Source organism: Durio zibethinus, chromosome 21, assembly GCF_047325235.1.
Source record: "Durio zibethinus cultivar Kanyao isolate XHJ-2024 chromosome 21, ASM4732523v1, whole genome shotgun sequence".
Taxonomy (NCBI): Eukaryota; Viridiplantae; Streptophyta; class Magnoliopsida; order Malvales; family Malvaceae; genus Durio; species Durio zibethinus.
The window spans coordinates 12,111,373-12,120,693 of NC_143182.1; the positions used below are offsets into that span (position 1 = coordinate 12,111,373).

Here is a 9,321-nt window from a genome sequence, read left to right on the forward strand (position 1 = left end):
CACAATGAAAACTGGGGACATTGAATCATTTCCATATTTTGGCTTATGTAAATTTGTAAATTAATGTATAGAACTCCAATTCATTATACTTTATATGATACCATATTTTTTCAATAATACAATTCAAAATTGTTTAATTTATACAAGTGGTGCATTGTATCATATAACGAAGTCTAAATTGTATCATTTACACAAGTCCAAATTTGTTCTATTTATACAAATAAACACATTGCATTTATAATATCACATAAAGAAGTCTAAATTGTATCATTTACATGAGTCCAAATTTGTTTTATTTATACAAATCAACAAATATTCATTTATAATTTATGTAAGTTTAATTACAAAATGCCAATGTAATTATAATATTGAAACAAATCAAATCATTAAGAATGTAATTACAAAATGACAATGTAATTATAATTACAAAATTAATATGATACATTACAATCTATGATTATAATATTAAAGCTGTTAACCATATCCATAACTGAAAATATATAACTTAACAATACAAAACATTATGATTGTTGTTAAGAATACAAATCATATATCTGTGTCATAGAAGAGAAAAGTCAAATGATGGTCAATAAGCATTACGTTTATACAATTGCTTTCTTATGTAATTATTTCTATATTCATGTGGTAGTGCAAAAAATAAATAAATTTTATAAGTATCCCTCGAGATATACTCACCAGCATAAAATATTTCATCTCGAGAGAAACCATTTAGTTGCATTATTTCATTGAAAAGTGACATTTGCATATTATTACTTTTGGCTTCTTTCTTGAAAATAAATGAAATGCTTTTGATTTTGTTTGTTGCCTCACAATATGTAACATTGATATTGCCTATTTACTTGATCAAATAAGTTAATCCATCTTGCTTTGAGAACGCTTCTTGCCTCATAACATCCTAGTCATAGCTAGAATTGCTATACAAGTTGAACCTTCAACTTCTTTATCCTCATGATTAGTGTTGGGATCATTTTCATGATAGCCAAAGTCAACATTCTTATTAATATTAAATGATTCAACTGCATCAGCTACTGTTTCAACTTTTTGATCAACTGCTCTGTTTGATCTAAAAATTGTGACAAAATCATCCAAATGAATGAAATGTTTGTTTCTTAACCCTCTAGTATAAGGGTGGATTTACACAAAAATTAAATTAAATAAGTATCAAATATTTTAATAAAAAATTAACAATCAAAATATCTTCTACGTTCGTGTTAAAGTACTTACCAAACCCACTCATAAAAAACAACATTGCAGCAATGACACATTTGTCGCGATCATTTGGTATGTAAAGTATTTAATATGATGCGTAAGAGAGATGTGGTTGCATGGAATACTATGATTTCGTAGTATGTAAAGACAGAGAGATATTTGGAAGCAGTTGTGGTGTTTAGGAATATGATGAAAACGGGGATAAGACTTAGTGCAGTCAGTTTTGTTAATATTTTCCCAGCTTTATCCGGTTTAGAGGATTATAATAATGCTGAAGTTCTTTATGGGATGCTTCTCAAGTTGGGTAGTGACTGTGTTGATGACTTGTTTGTTGTTAATTCGGCGATTTTCGTGTTTGCAGAGCTTGGTTGCCTTGATTTTTCTGGGAAGATTTTTTACTGTTGCTCGGAGAGAAATATAGAGATTTGGAGCACTATGATTGGAGGGTATCTTCCAAACAATTCTCCAGTTGAAGGAATTAAGCTTTTTCTTCAAGCTATGGAATCGGAAACTGTTTTTGATGATGTCACTTTTCTTTCTGTATTAAGTGCTGTTTCGCAGTTGCAGCAGTTGTACTTGGCGCAGCAGCTACATGCCTATATAAGTAAGAAGTTAAGCAAATTGCCAGTTATCGTAGCCAATGCACTACTTGTTATGTATTCCAGGTGCAATTCAATCCACACATCATTCGAAGTATTTGATAAGATGCCTGAAAGAGATGTAATTTCTTGGAATACCATGGTTTCTGCTTTTGTACAAAATGGGTTGGATGAGGAAGGGTTGTTACTTGTATATGAGATGCAGAAGCAAGGCTTTTTGGTTGATACTGTGACTGTAACTTCTCTCCTTTCAGCAGCATCAAATCTTAGAAACCAGGAAACTGGAAAGCAGACCCTGCTTATCTTCTTAGGCATGGCATTCAATTTGAGGGGATGGACAGTTACATTATAGACATGTATGCTAAATCTGGCTTGATTAGGAATTCACAGCTACTTTTTGAAAAAAGCAATTCTAGCAATAGAGATCAAGCCACGTGGAATGCTATGATTGCTGGTCTTGCACAGAATGGCCTGATTGAAGAAGCAATTGTTGTGTTTAGACAAATGCTTCGGCAAAATGTAATGCCCAATGCTGTGACACTGGTATCAGTTCTCCCAGCTTGTAGTCTAATGGGAAGTATAGATTTAGGTAAGCAACTTCATGGATTTTCTGTTCGTAATTTGTTGGATGCAAATGCCTTTGTAGGCACTGCTTTAGTTGACATGTATTCCAAATCTGGTGCTCTTAAACTTGCTGAAAACATGTTTTTTAATGTCCCTGAGAAAAGTTCTGTCACGTACACCACCGTGATATTGGGTTATGGTCAACATGGAATGGGTGAGAGGGCACTCTCTTTGTTTCGCTCAATGCAGGCATCTAGCATTCAGCCTGATGGCAGTACCTTTGTTGCAGTCTTGTTAGCTTGTGGTTATACCGGATTGGTTGATGAGGGCCTTCATCTATTTAAGTCAATGGAGAGAGAGTTTAACATCCAAACCTCAACTGAGCATTACTGTGTGTTGCTGACATGCTAGGGAGGGTTGGAAGGGTGGTTGAAGCCTATGAGTTTGTTGGAAAATTAGGAGAAGAGGGTAATTCCTTGGAGATTTGGGGATCACTTCTTGCTGCTTGCAAACTTCACCAAAAATCTGACTTGGGTCAAGTTGTGGCGAAGAAGTTGCTTCAAATGGATACAGGAAATTGCATGACAGGCTGTCACGTTTTGCTCTCAAATATATATGCAGAGGAAGGGAACTGGGAAAATGTTGCCAGAGAGAGGAAAGAAATGACATAGTTGGATTCAGGTTGCAGGTTGTGTAAACTATTTTGCTTCTAATGATCAAGAACACCCCCAATCTGATGAGATATATGAATTGTTAAAAGGACTGTGCAAGGTGATGAAAGATGTTGATTATTATAAATCCTTTGCAGAATTCCTTTTTCCTTGGGATTTCTGAATTGATTAGTGACGAGGGTAACTTGCGGGTTATGATATCACCTTGGGGCTACAAATGGGAGATGAAGATATTTTGCTCTAGATACAGGCAAGTGGCTTGGGTATGTTTTAAGGATCTTACACATTTTAAGATCTTTCTGTCTAATTTAAAATTTGGAGCTTTGTTGATATCTGGCTAAGATTTTTGAAGCAAGTTAGTATCTGTTTGTTTGTGCAGGTTGTCAGTCTCTGCTGGCAGAATCCCTTGACATGGTGTTGGACTTGAGCACTGGAGTGTGAATTGGTTTAGATTTTAAGCTGGTCAAATCATGAAAATGAAATCTTAATTGTTTAGGTTTAAACAGGATAAACTTAACTCTTCTTAAGACACCCACCAAAACCACCCCCCTCGCCCCCCCCTCCCCCCCCAGAAGAAAAGGAAAAATAAAAACCAAGCTGGTAAAAATCAGACGACTTTCTTTCTAATACTCATCTTACTTTACTTCTATGCAACTCTTTCCGTCTCACCGAACAACAGCAACGGGGTGCTTCTTTTGTATGTTACATACTGGTTCACTCGTTAGTTTTTTTGGGTTTTAGTGATACAGTGTTTTCCCCAAAAAAAGGCAGATAAAAATCTCCCCACCCCCCCCCCCCCTCTTCCCTTCTCAAAATTTTGAATTGTTCGACTTCAAGGTTGAGGTATTATGCATAATTGAGCTGGATGGGAATAGAGTTGAATTAAGAAGACTGAATAATCTTAGGAGAGCTCAACGTATGTGGCAGGAGAATATTTAACAAGTTAAATACAGTTTTAGGCATGTAGACGCCTGTGACTGTAAATGAGGAATTTCCCTTACTGAAGGAACCAATTAAGTTGGTATGATTAAGAAAATGTAGGATGACGTAGAAACGCCAAACTCCTTTTGCAGGTAGTGGATTTCCCAGTATAAGATCAATCTGTTATGCAGGCTGGAGCTGGATAAGGCTTCCAGCAAACAAGTATTCATTTATCCTTTCATGCACAATATATGAACCCATCTACACGGGGTCATAGTGGATTAAGCATTACGGTTTAGAGTTCTTGGATTAATTGGGGTCTAAAGACATAAATGTTGGTCGAAGTTAAAATTTTAAATCTGAATTTTTCAACATCAACAGGATTAACGATTTAGTAATTTATTTAGGGCTGTAAAATTAGTAGCTCTATGTTCTTGCCCTTCTGCATAACTATAGATCTCTCAATGAGATGTTGCAAAACTTTCATAGGTAGCACCTAATGTGCACATTGTCAATAAAACTTCACCCTTTCACTTCTAGGACTTATTAGTTCTACTCTGTTCTCAGGATCCCATCGTCCAGATTTGCACAGGCAGCAAGTTCTAACCTTTAAATCAAGATTTAACCGAGAACATCAGCTGCAATTCCGTTGTTTTCTATTTAAATAGAAGAGGGAAAAGATTCCGGTAAAGGGATGTGTGGAAATGGTTATGCCAGATCCAAGAGGTAACTAAATCTTCTACTCATCAATACCGCACATGGAATATGCATTCTTCATTTTCAGAGTATGAGAAGTACCTTTTATGATTTTAGAATGAAACAATAAAATTTTTCTTTTGTTTATACAATTAATTATGCTGGGTGATAGTGAAACCATGTAACGAACTCTAAAGCACATTTATAATGCTTGAACAAGATAGATAATAGCTATGCGGGTTCTCTTACATAGACAGTACATTATTTCACAAAATAAAACTAGTCTTAAACTTAAAAGACATTGCCTTTTCTTTCTTTTGTAGTACACTTGTCATCATGTTGTTTAGAATGATGCAGTATTTTGAACAAATGTACATAGCAGAAACATTTATACACTAGATCTAGAAGCATGTTGTTAAAATGGTTAGAGTACAAATCATATGTTAGGGAAAGCAATGTGCAAAAAAAAACTTATAAATTTTGATTTGAAAAAAATAGAGTGTAGAATAAATAAGTTGCAGTAAAAAATAGAAAAACTTAACTTTTAAAAGTTATTTTGTCCATTAGTTTCATTTTATTAAGTTAAAAATAGTTAATCAGTAAAATATAAGTTAAAAATTATAAAATATATTTCATATTCATATATCGATTAAAACAAATTAGTCTACCAAAATCAATCCAAATCAATTAAAAATAATTAAAATAATCGATATTTATTAATATCAAATTCGATATAAAAATAGAGTGTAGAAGAAATAAGTTGTAGTAAAAAATAGAAAAGCTTAATTTTTAAAGGTTATTTTGTTCATTAGTTTCATTTTATTAAGTTAAAAATAATTAAACAGTAAAATATAAGTTAAAAATTATAAAATATATTTCATATTCATATATCGATTAAAACAAATTAGTCTATCAAAATCAATCCAAATCAATTAAAATTAATTAAAATGATCGATATTTATTGATATCAAATTCGATATAAAAAATTACCTTTAAGCATATTTTTTTTGTATAACTAGAATATAGATTAGTATAAAAATGAAATTAATAAGATCGGCTCAACCCATCTGTCCAAAACGGTCCACATATGATCTGGACCGTTAAAAACTCCCAAGTATAATTAATGCAATAAGGTTATCGCTGCACTGAGCATTTCCTCTAGAAATAAGCTCTATTAATAGCTAATCGCAATTTCTTATCTTGATGAAGAACAATTACACAGCGCAATGCCTTTTGATTCTTAAGTTTCCCAAAGCTGCTTTATGTCTGGTCTAATCATTCATTTTCAGTTAATTTAAAGGCTACATCTGGGAAAAGCAACAATGAGTCCAACAGATTTAAGTTCTCTGCTTAATAATTTTGCAACCATTGCCAACAGTGGAAACAATAAAATTTTGTTTGGGGTGAGAATTATAGTCAATATGAAAGTCCCAAAGCTATGGCAGAATAATGCATCACTATACTGTTATGGATGTTTCTCACTAATGATAAGACTTTCCTGCATCAACAATCAAAATTCCTCTGGTTTATGCATTGAGATAGCATGACATAGCTATTGTTTGTCTTATGCAGAGACACCACAGTTTAGAGCCATGGCATTTTACTGTACCGTTATTAGTCTTCAGGGACTCTGTTCACCTAGCTTATAAGTATAAATGAAGATCTGAGAACACAGGAGATAGCACATAAAGAAGAGATTTGTTTTTCTTCTCTTCTTTTTGCCCCAAAATCTAAAAAGGGAATTTGCTTATCGGAATCTAACATTTTTTAAGAGAAAATGATTTTACTTCTTATTATTTTACTTGATAGATTCTTGGATAAAGTTAAATTTATGTGTTTGTTTCACGATAAATTAATTGAAAAGTGTAAAATTATTTAATAACTTTTTTATTATATTATTTTTAATTATATTTTTATTTGATGTCATGTGAATAATACATGACACGTAAATTATGAAAATAAAATTATATGTTAAATGAATAAATAATTTATATGTCAAATTATTAAATAAATAAAAAATTATATGTTAAATAAAAAACAAAAATGATATAAACTATATATCCTCAAGTAAACATCTTTAAATTCATGTTAAAGATCAACAAGTATTCTTTGTTAACGAGGTAATCTCTTTCTTTCATTCGATTTTGTACTTTATTTTTTTTATTACCTTCAATTTATTAAATCATTGCTCCAAATATGGCTTTTAAACATTTCTAAGAATGAGAACGGAGTAAATATCCACTATTTTTGAGATATTTATATTTTAATTTTTTAATATTTATAATATTTAAATTTTTTAAAATATCTATTTAAATTTTAATATTACAATCTAAATTCAAATCTATTTAAATAAGTGCTATTTATTTAAATATTTAAATCTGTTAAAATATTCATTTATTTAAATTTTTTATCAAAATATAAAATAAACAAGAATTTGATTTAAAATTCAAATTCACTTTTAATTAATAATAAATAATTTTTTTAAAGATTCAAAACCTTCTACAAATATAAAATTTTTTATATTTTATATATGAAAATGAATAATAAATTTGAATATGAATTTAAAATATCAATTATTATTTATTAAAATTTAAACGGATTCAAATATTAGATATTCAAAAAATACTATCTATATTCACTCAAAATCTATCACGAATAATAAATTTTTTATCCGAATCTATCAATTATCCACTTATTACTATTTAAATCTAACATAAATAAATCAAATAATAATAGATATTAATTTATATATTATTTATTGCCATCCTAAACATTTTTGTTCAGAATTATATATCAATGTACTTAAAAAAGTTGAAAATCATTATAAATAAAAAAAAAAGAAGAAGAACCTAGATTGAGAACACTGATTCATATAAAAAATTTTAAAAATATATAGATTAAGTTTACTTTAAGTGAACGTAATCCATTATCGTAATAGACAACATTGAATAAACATCAAGACTAATAGACAATGTTTACGTAAGTATTAAAAAACAAAAGAGAATCCATATAGAAAATGCATATTTGTTTAAAAAATATAAAAAAGATATAGACAAAGTTTATTTTGAGTAAACATAATTTATTACCTAATGATGACGTTTACTAAATGTCATCTTTATTTTAATTGTTTAAAAATTTTAAAAATTTTATTATTTACATTTTAATTTTTATAGCTTTTATTTTAAAATAAATAAATTATTTATTTATGTAACCTATGAATTATTTTTGTATTTATTTAACATGTAAATTATTTATTTATTTAACATATAAAAAAAACTTTATTTTATTATACAAAAAAAATTTTATTTTATAAAATGAAATAAATAACAAAAATCATATTTCATTTATAATTTAAGGAGATTAAAAAATATAATATAATTAGAATATGTAATTATGCAATTAAAAATTAAAAAAAAAACTTTCTCCCATAAATCTTAAAAAACTTATAAGAGATGATGGTTTTTTTTATTCTTTTTTACTTTTCCTTTTTTGATACTGTTAAAAATGTAAAAATACCGAGGCAAGAAAAATTTTTATTTAAACTTAAAAAAATCATATTATCTAAAACAAGATTTGGAACAAAAACCTTACGTTTTCCTAACCAAATACCCACTTAAAAGTTTTTCTTGGTTACGTTATATTTTTCCTTTATTGAAAGAAAAAAGCAGAGGATAACAGAAAAGCAACGTCTGCTATTATAATCAGATGAAATGAAGAGAGCGGAGTTGGTTTTCATCTCTGCATCTGGCTTGCTTGGTCAGTGGTCACCTGATTCCAACCATGGAATTTCCATTTCATAAAAATCCTTATCATGAAGCCATCTTCCTACTTCGTTTCATTTGAAAAATGAAAAGACGTGAGAATAAAAAATTTATTAATTTAATGACTAAAATTTATAATAAAATTTTCATTTTATTACTTAAACTTCGTATATATATATATATTTGGTTCTTCCTACTAAACAAAACTTTTGAGTGGTGATAGCATTGCAAATAACTACATTGATCCAGTAGCTGCCGCCTCTGTTACTCCGTGGATTCACTTTCTACCTTGACAACAGCCTAAATTAGAACCAATTATAGCCTCTTATATCTGTTCCTGAATCTGACGTCTAAACTAAATTTGACTTGACTCAAAATTTAATATCATAAATAAAATTTATTTTTATTTACTTTTAAAATATATTTAAATATAATAAAAATTCGAGATTTTTTTACCTTGTGAACCGGACGGATCTGAACAGAAGTTTTGAATGGCCGACTAGACCTGGTCCGGCCATGGACAGGTTTACGCAGGTATGATTCCATCTTATTTTTAAACCACTTCCAGACAATTTTCGCACTCACGAAATATAAGCATGGACTTGTTTGTCTGAACTCGGAAAGTGCCAGACATGTAAAGCCTGTCTTGTCTGTTTCTAGCACACACGAGCAGATTGGGTATTGAATACGTCCAAAACCCCAGCAATGCAATGACATCACACCCCATGGCCCACTCGTTTACTTCTCACTAAACCCCTAGCCTTTTTGAGCCTTCAAAACCACATCAGCCTAATAAAAAACCAAGACTACAATTTATTTATCTATCTTCATCTTCTTCGTCGCTGTTGCCCTGTGAGATCACTCTTCTTTTCTGCTCGA

The 9,321-nt window shown here is 30.2% G+C and overlaps 1 pseudogene; it reads left to right on the forward strand.

The window, feature by feature from the left end:
- Nucleotides 1-1,277: 1,277 nt before the first annotated feature.
- LOC149512900 (pentatricopeptide repeat-containing protein At3g22150, chloroplastic pseudogene) lies at nucleotides 1,278-3,309 on the forward strand (annotated as a pseudogene).
- The last annotated feature ends 6,012 nt before the right edge of the window (nucleotides 3,310-9,321 follow it).